The sequence below is a fragment of the Leptonychotes weddellii genome, chromosome 10, assembly GCF_054177405.1.
Source record: "Leptonychotes weddellii isolate Sample4059 chromosome 10, ASM5417740v2, whole genome shotgun sequence".
Lineage (NCBI taxonomy): Eukaryota > Metazoa > Chordata > Mammalia > Carnivora > Phocidae > Leptonychotes > Leptonychotes weddellii.
In genome coordinates, this window is record NC_138378.1 from 105,233,307 (window position 1) to 105,245,592 (window position 12,286).

Here is a 12,286-nt window from a genome sequence, read left to right on the forward strand (position 1 = left end):
TCTCCCACTCCCCCTGCTTGTGTTCCCTAACTGTGTCTCTCTCTGTCAAATAAATAAAATCTTAAAAAAAAATTCTTTTATACTATCATTTTCATGGCGGTGACATCTTCTATCTCATGGATATCTTGTAATTTAATCGAAGTTTTATACCTGTTTTTTTTTTCAATTTTAGTTTTTAGAAGTAATTCTGGTAAGATATCCTAATGCATAAATATAATTACACATCACTAAATGTTTTTGTCAAAGAAGCTTCAAGAATTTGGATTTCTGGGTCAAAGGATATCAACATTAAAAAATATTGATATATATTTCCAAATCATTTTAAAGGTTCTATAATTTATATTTCTTCAAAAAACTCTTTAACACTGGATATTAAATATCAAATGTTTTGCTAATTTGTAAATATTAGCAATAAAGATAATATTTTAAATTGTTTATTGGCCACTGTGTTTCATCTTTTCCTGGTATTCTTTTTTTTCCAGCTTATAGTTTGCATTCAGCTGAAGGTATATCTAAGTACTATACACAAAATTTCTTGGTTTACTTCTTTCTCCCTCTTCATGTGGTTATGTCATTCATTTGACACACAATTGGGTTTATTTGTTTCTGTTTGCATCTAGTTACAGGTTTTTAATTTTTTCTTATGCTTGTTGGTTTAATTTTATTATGATTTTTAGTAGTTTTATTTATTTAAATAATCTCTACACTCCACATGGGGCTCAAACTCATGACCCCGAGATCAGGAGTCGCATGCTCCTCCGACTGAGCCAGCCAGGTGCCCCTTAATTTTATTTTTGAATGTATATAACATTATCATGTTTCCAAAGCCAAAACTACCCCAAAAGATATCCTCAAAATTGTCTCTCCCTCTCTTATCCTTTCTGCCTGTTCCCTCACCCAACATCTTATGGGCAACCAATTTCATTGTTTTCCGGTTTATTTTTCTTGTGATGATCTTTTACTAAAAGAAGCAAATCCCTTTTATTTTATTTCTTATCTTTATTATCCAAAAGGTAACATACTATATAGTTGCTTTTGTACTTTGCTTTTCAAACTTAATAATATACTCGGGAAATTACTATGAATCAGTTCATGAAGATATTCCTCATTCCTTTTTAGTGCTTCCTAGGAGTCAATTATAAGTTTATTCAACCACTCTTCTCCGTTTGGACATTTAGGTTAGCTTCCAATATTCTGCAAATACAAGTAACGGTACAAAGAAGAAGCGTACATATGTAGGTGTACATGATATTTCTGGAGATATCTTTAGGACAAGTTCCTAGAAGTTGGAGAGCTAGGTTGAAAGGTAAATACACAGAGGCACCTGGGTGGCGCAGGCGGTTAAGATCTGACTCTTGGTTTTGGCTCAGGTTGTGATCTCAGAGTTGCCGTCTCAGGGTCATGATCTCAAGGTCATGAGATTGAGCCCTGCATCTGGCCCCGCACTCAGCATGGAGTCTGCTTAAAACTCTCTCTCCCTCTCCCTCTGCCCCTCCCTCCTCTCCCTGCCATTTCTCTCTCTCTCTCTCTCTCATAAATAATCTCAGAGGGGCACCTGGGTGGCTCAGTCATTAAGCGTCTGCCTTCGGCTCAGGTCATGATCCCAGGGTCCTGAGATCGAGCCCCACATCGGGCTCCCTGCTCCGCGGGAAGCCTGCTTCTCCCTCTCCCACTGTCCCACTCTCCCTGCTTGTGTTTCCTCTCTCGCTGTGTCTCTCTCTGTCAAATAAATAAATAAAATCTTTAAAAAAAATAATCTTATAAAAAAAAAAGAAAGGTAAATGCACAGATTGTTCATTAGATATTGGTAAGTGCCCCTCCAAAGGGGTTGTACTATTTCCCATTTTCTCTAGTAATATTTGTCTCCCCATAACCTCAGCAACAGAGTGAGGCTGTGTATGGCTGGACAGTCATCCCAACACCATAATAAAAAGTCCTTCTTTGTCTCAGCCGTTCGACTGCTTCTCATATACTAGAATTCACATGCAGTTGGACTGATTTCTGTACCTTCTACTTGGTTACATTGGCTGCCTATTCATGTGCCAGAATCACACTGTTTTCAGTCAAGAGGCTCCATAGTGAGTTTTGATATTTATTAGAGCTAGCCTTCTCTCATATCTCTTTTCAGTGTTCCATTAGCTGTTCCTGAGTGTTTATTTTTCCACAAGAACTTTGGTATCAATTTGTCCAGTTCCAGAAAACAAGAAAAAACTTGTTTCTATTTTGGGAGAATCATATTAAATTTATAAATTAACATAAGGAAAACTGTCATCTTAATGATGTTGAGCTCTTTTAGCCAAAACCAAAGGATGTCTCCTTCAAGTATACTTTTGTGTCTTTCAGGATCGTCTTATAGTTTTCTTTTTTCAAAGAACCAGATTTATTGAGACATAATTCATATACCTTTCAATTCATCCATTTAAAGCATACCATTCAGTGGTTTTAGTATAATCACAGACTTGTGAACTCATCACCACAATCATTTTAGAACATTTTCATCAACTCAAAAAGTAATCCCATACCTGTTAGCAGTTCTTTCCTAATCCCTCCAACCCCTCCAGCCAACTACCAACCACCAACCTACTTTCCGTCTCTGTCGATTTGTCTATTCTGTATATCCCATATAAATAGAATCACATAATATTTGGTCTTATGTGGCTGGCTTCTTTCACTTGGCATGTTTTCAAGTTTCTTCCATGTTATAGCATGTGCTGCATTCTGTCTTGTTTTTGTTTTTTAAGAGAAAGAGAGCGTGCATGTATGTGCCAGGTTGGGTGGGTGGGAGAGGGAGTGGGAGAGGGAGAGGAAGAGAGAATCCTAAGCAGGCTCCACGCCCAGCACAGAGCCCAAGGTGGGGCTCAATTTCACGAGCCTGAGATCACAACCTGAGCAGAAATCAAGAGCTGGCCGCTTAGCTCACTGAGCCACCCAGGTGCCCCTGCTCTGTTCTTTTTTATTGCTAAATACTACTCCATCATATGGGTGGATGTACCACATTTTGTTTATCCATTCATCAGGTGATGGAGTTTGGGGTCTTTTTCACTTTTTGGCTGTTATGAATAAGACTGTGAACATTTGTGTATAGGTTGTTGTGTGGGCATATATTTTCAAGTTTCTTGGGGTATATACCTAGAAATAGAATTGTTAGAGCATATGATAATGTTATTTTAATATTGCAAGGACTGCCAAGCTGTTTTCTGAAACAGTTGCACCTTTTTACATTCCCACCAGCTATGTATCAAGGTTCCAGTTTCTTCACATCCTCACCAACACTTGCTATTGTCTGTGATTTTGTTGGGAGCCATCCTAGTGGGAGTGAAGTGGTATCTCATGTTTTTGATCTACATTCCACTAAGAGCTCATTATGTTGAACATCTTTACACGTGCTTATTGACCAGATATATATATCTTCTTGGAAGAAAAGTCTGTTCAAATCCTTTTTTATTTTTCAGCTGAGTTATCTGTGTTATAATTGTGTTGTTCATATATTCCCAATATAAGTACCTTAGCATATATATTATTTGGAAATATTTACTCCCATCCTGTAGGCTGTCTTTGCATTGTTTATGGTGTCATTTGATGCACAAAGGTATTTAATTTTGATAAAGTCAAATTTATCTACTTTTTCTTTTGTCATTTGTGCTCATGTGTGTATCTAAAGAGGCTTTGCCAAGATAACAAAGATTTACACTATGTTTTCTTCTAAGAGTTTTACAGTTTTAGCCTTTATACTTAGGTTGTTGGAGTCCTATTCAGTACTGAATGTGACTATATTTGAAGATAGGGTCTTGAAAGAGATAATTATATTAAAATGAGGTCATTAGGGGGCACCTGGCTGGCTCAGTTGGAGGAGCATGCGACTCTTGATCTTGGGTTCATGAGTTCGAGTCCCACATTGGGTATAGAGATTACTAATAAATACATAAGTAAGTAAATAATAAAAAAAATAAAATGAGGTCATTAGGGTGGGCCCTACTTCACTATGACTAGTATCCCTAGGACAGACACTCACAGTATTCAGTGAAGACCATGTGAAGACACAGGGAGAAGGCTATCTAAAAGCCAAGGAGAAAGGCCTCAGAAGAAACCAATCCTTCTGGCACTTTCATATTGGACTTTTAGCCTCCAGAACTGTGAGGAAATAAATTTCTATTCTTTATTTTTTTTTTTTAAGATTTTATTTATTTATTTGTCAGAGAGAGAGAGAGCGAGTACACAAGCAGGGGGAGCAACAGGGCAGAGGGAGAAGCAGGCTCCCTGCTGAGCAGGGAGCCCTATGCGGGGCTTGATTCAAGGACCCTGGGATCATGACAAAGGCAGATGCTTAACTGACTAAGCCACCCAGGTGTCCCATAAATTTCTATTCTTTAGGTCAGTCTGCGGTACTTTGTTATGGTAGGTCTAGCAGACTAATATAAAACCCTACTTGGTAACTAAATGTTATTTTCTTCTTTTATTTTAATTTAATTTAATTTAATTTAATTTAATTTAATTTAATTTAATTTAATTTAATTTAATTTGACAGAGACACAGCGAGAGAGGGACACAAGCAGGGGGAGTCAGAGAGGGAGAAGCAGGCTTCCCGCGGAGCAGGGAGCTCGATGCGGGGCTCGATCCAGGACCCTGGGATCATAATCTGAGCCGAAGGCAGACACCCAATGACTGAGCCACCCGGGTGCCCCAGTATGTTATTTTCTTAAATCATATGGGTCTTGTGCTTTTTTGGGAGAAATAACTTTCTCTATTTCTTTTCCTCTAGTATAGGAGTGACAAACTGCAACTCATGGGTCAAATCAAGTTGGCTGCCTATTTTTTTTTTTTTAAGATTTTATTTATTTGTTTTAGAGAGAGAAGGGGCAGAGGGTGAGGGAGAGAAGCAGACTCCCTGCTGTGCAGGGAGCCCAATGTGGGGCTTGATCTCTCCACCCTGAAATCAGAACCTGAACCAAAACCAAGAGTCAGACGCTTAACCAACTGAGCCACCCCAGCGCCCCTGGCTGCCTGTTTTTGTAAATGCAGTTTATTTGGGACAAAGCCACACTCATTTCTTTGTATATATCTATGGAGGCTTTTTGCTTCAATGGCAGAGTTGAATATTAGATCTGCAAACCCCAAACATTCGCTATCTGGTGCTTTAGAAAAAAATGTGCTGACCCCTGCTTTAGTAAATACTTAGGATGGGCTTATATGCATATTATTCTTTGAGTTCTTGCATTTTAAAAAGACGGTTTGTTTTTATTTTTCTTCTATAGAGTTCAATGCTTGAAAAACAGTGTGGATGGGTGGATACAAAATCCCTTAGCTTGCATTTTCTTTGCTTGAGTTTTTAGAAAATGCTGCATCACTATTGCCTTGCTTTGCTCTTGAGAAGTCTGATGCCAGATATTTTGGTTACCAGATTCCATAACAATCTACCTTGAAAAGTAATGGTTTAAGGTGAGAGCTATTTTGATTATAATTTCACAATTTTGGGGGTCAGGAATTTGGGTGGGGTTTGGCTGGATTATTCTTCTGTTCCACATAGCTTCAACTGGGGTCACTCAGTGGTACCCAGCTGATGGATGAACTGATATAGAGCATTCATGATGACTTCACTCACATCGGCTAAGGCCAGCTAGCCTCTCTCCCTCTCTATGCCATCTCAGAGCCTCTCCACAGGGAGTTAGATTTTTTTAAAAAGATTTACTTATTTTATTTTAGAGAGAGAGAGAGACACTGCATGAGTGGGAGGGGTGAGGGGAGGGGGAGAGAGAATCACAAGCAGACTCCATGCTGAGCGCAGAACCAGATGCGGGGCTCTATCCCAGGACCCTGAGATCAAGACCTGAGCCGAAACGAAGAGTCGGACGCTTAACCAACTGTGTCACCCAGGTGCCCATGGGAGTTAAATATTTCATATTGTGGCTCAGGGCTTCAAGAGCAAGTGTTCTCAAAGACCCCGGTGGATTCTTAAGACTTTTATGACCTAGGCTTGGAAGTCCCGTATACATCACACATTCTGTTGGTCAAGCAATTCACTTGGGCCAGCCTGGATCAAAAGGAGGGACAAAGAATTTGCAGACTTCTTTAATGTACTGCAGCCCCATGTCCTTACCTTTTTAAGTAATTTGAACTTTTTGCACTGAGGCTTTGAAAAATTCTTATTTTTGTCTAATAGTTTTAAGAGGTTGGCTCTTAGAATTGATCATTTTGTGATGATTTCCCCAAGTACACTGGGGCTCTTTCATTATATAGGTTTACATTTTCTTATTTCCAGAAAGTTTCATTATATGTGGAACTTCAGCTGCACCTAGGTTGGACGTTCTTTGCTTGTACTCAAATGACATTCCAAACTGAGACAGAAATAAGCACAAAGGTATTGAAGCAAGGGAAAGTAGGAACATTGCAGGAGTTTGGTTGGGATGTGTGTGGGAAGTGACAAAAGAGGGAGTGGGGAGATGGACAAGGGCTAGATAAATGGAAGGTCTTGTGTGCTATGCTGAGCAGTGACATACACAGGCAGCACATTCTGGAAAGTTTTTTCTGACATGCAGTATGGAATACGGAATGGAAGGAATGAGACCATCAACAGGATTGTTGAGTGAGGTGGGGATGGGAAGGAAGGAATCAAGGATGACTCCCAGGTTTCTGAACTGGGCAACTGAGTGGACAGTAATGCTAAAGACTTTTAGACACGTAGAGCTTTGTAGTGTCTGTAGGGCATCCAGGTGGAGAAGTCCAGCAGGCTTTGTGTCTGTGGAGCTCAGATGAGTGGTCTGAGCCAGATAACTCACTTGATAGATGCTGGTGTATGTGGCAGACGAAAACAGGGAGTGGATGGAATGGCTTCGGGAGATGGTGTGGGGTGAAATGAAAGCTGAGAACAGAACCCAGGAGACTCAGGAGAGGTCAAGAGGGGTGAGGAGGTGAGTCATGTCGTGAAGGCCAAGGGAGTTTCAAAAAGAGGAGGGTGCTTTGTGTCGTCAAATGCCACCAGGAGCTCAGTAATACAAGGACTCAAAAACAGCCTGTGGCATTTAGCATTAAGCAAGCCCTTAATGACTGAGCGGTGCAGTGACGTGGTGGGGACAGAAGTTACAGAGCCGTGGGTTGATGAGGGAGAAGCTGCTGAGTTGGCAGAGAGGAGTGCAAACTACTTTCAGGATGTTTGTGAAGGAAAATACAGACAGGGACCAAGCAGTACCTAGAACACAATGCAGAGGGACAGAGGTGTTTCTTTTTCTTGAGGACAAGAAAAGCTCGAACATGGCAGACGGTGAAGGAAAAGGTACGAGTAGTTGATAATTTTGGGAGTGAGAGCTGGGGCATGATCGAAATATGTTTGAAAGGAGTTTTCTGAGGGTGTGGGAAGTGATGAGGTACAGAATGGCGCAGGAGAAATGCTAATACAAGTGTACTTAATTTCCAGAATAGTTTATTCTAGTCTAGCTCACGTACTGAAATTACCTCGGTTTCAATCGATAGGGCAAATATAGCAAACAATATGGACATATTTATTTTATCTCATTTACACATCTTTTCTCCAAAGGGTAGGATCAATGTTTTACCCTTTCAAAGCCTCCCACATAGTTGGTGCTCAGTAAGTGGTAAATGAATAAACAAGATGTCTCTTGCCTGTATTCTGAGTATCTCAGCATATTCAGAACACAGTCAAGACCCTGCATACACGTGAAAAATTCTTCTAAGCGTGCAAAAGAGTCCCAAAATTCATGTGTGAAAGGTGATGTCCTTTTTTTGAGGAACCTGTTTACCCTCACTGAACAAAGTTGGTTACCAGCATTTTCTTCACCATAGGAGTTTAAAAATAGGAAAATGAGAGGAGGAGGAAGAGGATGTTCTAAAGGCAGGCAGGCCGACAGACAGCAGGAGGAGGCGCGATCTGCCTTACCATAAGGTGCCAGAAAGCAGTGAAAACCAGACGCAAAGCATACTGGGGCTTGGGGGCTCTTCGCTTAGGGACTTCCATCCCGCACTCACACAGCAATTGTCCTTAAAGGACTGCTGATCTGGGCCTTAAGAAATGGCGAGAAAAACGATCCTTTGAACCATCACCAAAAAAAAAAAAAAAAAAAAAAAAAAAAAAGCATAGCTGTTCCTAATTTCGAATCATCTCCTATGTTTCACACAGTTTGGAAAGGATTCTATCAGAAATGGATAATATTAAAACAAAAGAGCTGATGCTGAGATGGTGAACCTGGGTCCCCTCAGTTCCCTTGTCCAGGCTGTTTAGCTAGCCTGGATGCACTCCTTTTTTTCTCCTAGAACGTCTTTCTTTTTCTTCCTTCCAGGCGCAACACAAATGCCACCGCTTCCAGGAACCCCTCCACACGGTCCAGGCGGAAGTAATCTCTTCCTCCTCTGCCCTCCCATAGCATCTCCTTGTGGCTTGGCTTTGCATGGGTCACTAGGCCGGGTTGTTTACACGGCTGCTTTTGCACTAAATTATGCGCACCTCGAGACCAGGGGCCGTGACCGTGACGGGGTACCTACCCAGCACCTGGTACAGCGCTAGGCGCGGAGTCGGTGCTCCGTAAGCGCTCGCTGAGTTCAATCAATTTGGAAAAATCCCTCAGGGCAAGATCTCTTGCTCGAGGCGCGGATGAATGATTCAAGGGTGGTTTTTTGCATTCTTTACCTTATAGTCACGGCGCGCCGAGTATCCAGCTGCCCGGCACATACCTGTGGAATTGAAACGCACCTCCGCCGCCCGCCGCCAGCGTGCGGGACCAGCCCGAAGGGGGCAGGTTTCCCCCGCGCGTCCGCACGCCGACCGGGGAGCTGGTGCGGGGGGGGGCCCGGGTCCTGCTCGGCCGCAGGGGGCGGGGTTCAGAGGGAACTCGGCCCGCTTGCCCGCCCCCTCCTCCGCGCGGCGGAAGCCCCGCCCCCGGCCGCGCGCTCGCGCAGGCGGCGCGTGCCCGCCCCCCGCCCTGCGCCCTCGCGCCCTCGCGCCCTGGCGCCGGGGGCGGGCTTGCTGCGCGTGCCGGGCGGGGAAACTGCGCGAGCCGGGCGCCTGAGAACGTTCCCCGCGGGGGCGGCTCCGGGGCCTGAGCGGGTGCCGCAGCCACCTCAGCCGCCGGGGCCGGGCCGGAGGACGCGGAGGAGGCTGCGGCCGCCCGAGACCTTCTCGACGTCCCCAGCTCCGGCCGGGAAGTGAGAGAGGTGGGGGTTCGCGGCGGCGGTCGCGGGCTGCAGGAGAGGAGCAGGGTGCTGGAGCCTCGCGCCCGCGAGGAGCGGGAAGGAGCCCGCGCAGCGCCGGGACCTCGGGAGCCTGCGGGGGTGCAGGGCCGGGAGCGGCGGGGACGGGGCTCCGGGAGCCGGGGCCGCTGCACCGCGCGCGCTGCGAGGGGAGACGGTGCCGCGCGCCTGGCCCTGGAGGGGAGAGCGGAGGGGATGGAGCGGAGCCCCGGGCCGGCGCTGCCGGGCTCTGAGTGCCGGGCCGGGGAGGGGGGTCTCCGGGGTCCCGAGCGCACCGTGGCCGCAGGGCGCGGGGCCGGGGTGCGGGCGCCGGGCTGATGCTGCTGAAGCCCGGCTCGCTGGGAGGAGGCTGTGCGTTAGGTGCTGTAAGGGGCGAAGGAGGCAGGTCCTGGCAGAGGGCAGGTGAGGCAGTTAGGCCCTGGCAGAGGGAAGGGAATGTATTTCAGATCACCCCCAAACACTGTTTGCCGAGGCTCCTAACAGTGAACCTGTGCACCGAGGTCACCTTTGAAAGGAAGGTGTCCTGCGAGGAGGGAGGATGGAGCTAACAAATGCTTGCTGTTAAATTCCTGTGCCAGGCCTTGGGATTAGGAAGACCTTCCAGCATTTCTAGCAGACGTTTATTGATTAGCTACCTTGGGTTAGAGAACCGTGGTCAGCACTGGAGCCACAAAATAGTGTAAAACACAACCGTAATTTGCTATTTAGGTGCTGACAATTTGGTAGTGAAGGTATGCGTGTAGAATACAAAGTGGCATTGAATTTCGCCTCATACTTCATTCACTTTAGGTCTTTTCCCAGTGTTGGGAAATTGGAGTCATAAATTGCTTGGTTTGGGGATAAAGCAGAAGAGTCAGAGGAGCTTGTGGGGGAAATTTGGGAGAGTTTTGAAGGCAGTTTTGCCTAACATTTAAAGGGGGAGAAGGGAAGTTCCCTTCCTTCCCTCCTCGAATTAAGCTCGGTGACTATCACTGCTAAATCCTCAAGGACAAGAACAGTGCCTGGCCCACAGCAGTCAGGCAAAAAATAGTACTGCATGAATGAATGAACCAAGCAAGGTTTTGCTGTATTTTACACGCAGCAGTATTAATTATTTTGGTATTAGGGATGGCTGATGGACTTCCTCTGTTCCTGAAATATTCTTTCTTTTCTTCTCCTTTTTCTTCTTCTTCTTTTTTTTTTCTTGTCTTGTAAGGTAGCCCAGGTTTCTAGGTCTGGGGATTTAAAGCAATGGCCAGGGTGATGGAGTGGTGATGTTTTGGGGCCACCCTGCCACTTCTTTATTGCATATTGGCCATCAGGAGCTTACTTCTTGGGACATTGCTTCAAATCATCCAATTCTGGCCCTTCTCTTTTCTATCACTCAGGAAGAAGAGTACTTTTGTCTAGGCAACATTTTTTTTCTCTTTTATCCTGGTTCTTGGATCTTCCATCTGCAGTAAGAGACTCTCTCTGCTCTTCTGTAAGGGCTGCAATTCTACCTGTTGTCTGCCATGGTTGGATTTCTGGGCTCTCCAGCTCCCAGCTGCTGTTTCAGTGCCCGGGGTTGCAGTGCCTGTTGGATTACTTTGTCTGCCAAATTAAAACTTGACCTTTTATGAGTTCTATGAGGATTTTTATCATACATAAGTGGAATTACCTTTGGAGAGGGTTACGTAGCTGAAGTTGTGCTAGCAAGGTTTTTGAGTGTTCCCTACCCATGAGACAGATTTTCTACTAAAACCAATAGAATGCCAAGTTACCTTTTATTTTATGACTTTTTTCTTTTTTTTTATTTTATGACTTTAATAGAAATCTTTTAAGGGCCCTCGTGCCCACGTATAAAAAACAAGGGTAATATATATATTTTTAAAGATTTTATTTATTTATTTGAGAGAGAGAGTGAGAGAGAGAGAGCACAAGAGGGGGGAGGGTCAGAGGGAGAAGCAGACTCCCCGCCAAGCAGGGAGCCCGATGCAGGATGACCTGAGCCAAAGGCAGTCGCTTAACCAACTGAGCCACCCAGGCGCCCAAAAAACAAGGGTAATATTAATCCAGATTTGGTCTCGTGCTGTAAGCCTTGAAGAACTAAGTTCATATCTCTTTCGTTTCAGAGTACAACCAGCAGGAGTCCATCAGTTCTTGTTTTGGGGTACCCTAGTCCTGTTATTTTGGGTGCCTTATTCCAGGTTCTCCCAGTGATATTATAATATATCCGTATGTTTATATTTCTTTTAAAATCAACTTTATGGATGTGCAGTTGACATACAATAAAATACCCAAATGTCTGTGTACAGTTGGATGAGTTTTGAAAAATATATATACTTTGTAACCACTATCCCAATCAGGATGTAGAAATTTTGGGGTGCCTGGGTGGCTCAGTCGTTAAGCGTCTGCTTTCGGCTCAGGTCATGGTCCCAGGGTCCTGGGATCGAGCCCCACATTGGGCTACCTGCTCAGCGGGAAGCCTGCTTCTCCCTCTCCCACTCCCCCTGCTTGTGTTCCCTCTCTTGCTGTGTCTCTCTCTGTCAAATAAATAAATAAAATCTTAAAAAAAAAAAAAGAAATTTACATCATCCCAGAAAATTCCCTCATGCTGATTTATACTCCATCCCCTCTCATTTACTTCTAGTTATACAAGCATCAGGGCTGTGGTGTCTAGTTGTGCAGGATGTATATCGCCCACCTTTAGGGGGTGCCATTCCTAGCAGAATCCCTGCAGATGTACCTCCTGGGGTTGTCTCATGCACAGTCTGTGGGGCTGTGTACTGCAGGTCTGCAAATGGCTCATGTACACACACTTACAAAATACTCAAATAGTACAGACTGAATAAAAGCCCCCTTGGTCCACTCCCTTTTCTACTGAAATTGCAGTTATCAGTTTGTTGTTATCCTTCCAGACCTTTGCATTTTCATCTATGTATAGCTAATACTGAAAAAAGACAGAATTTCCTCCACCCCTAAGTTATTGACATGATACTGTACATTGTTCTGCAACATTTTTTTCCCCCCTAGCAAAATGTCTGAGATCTTTCCATGTTGGAACATAGGTATCTACCTGATTTTTCTTGACTACTACATGATCTCTTATGTGGTATGTGTATTGTACTAT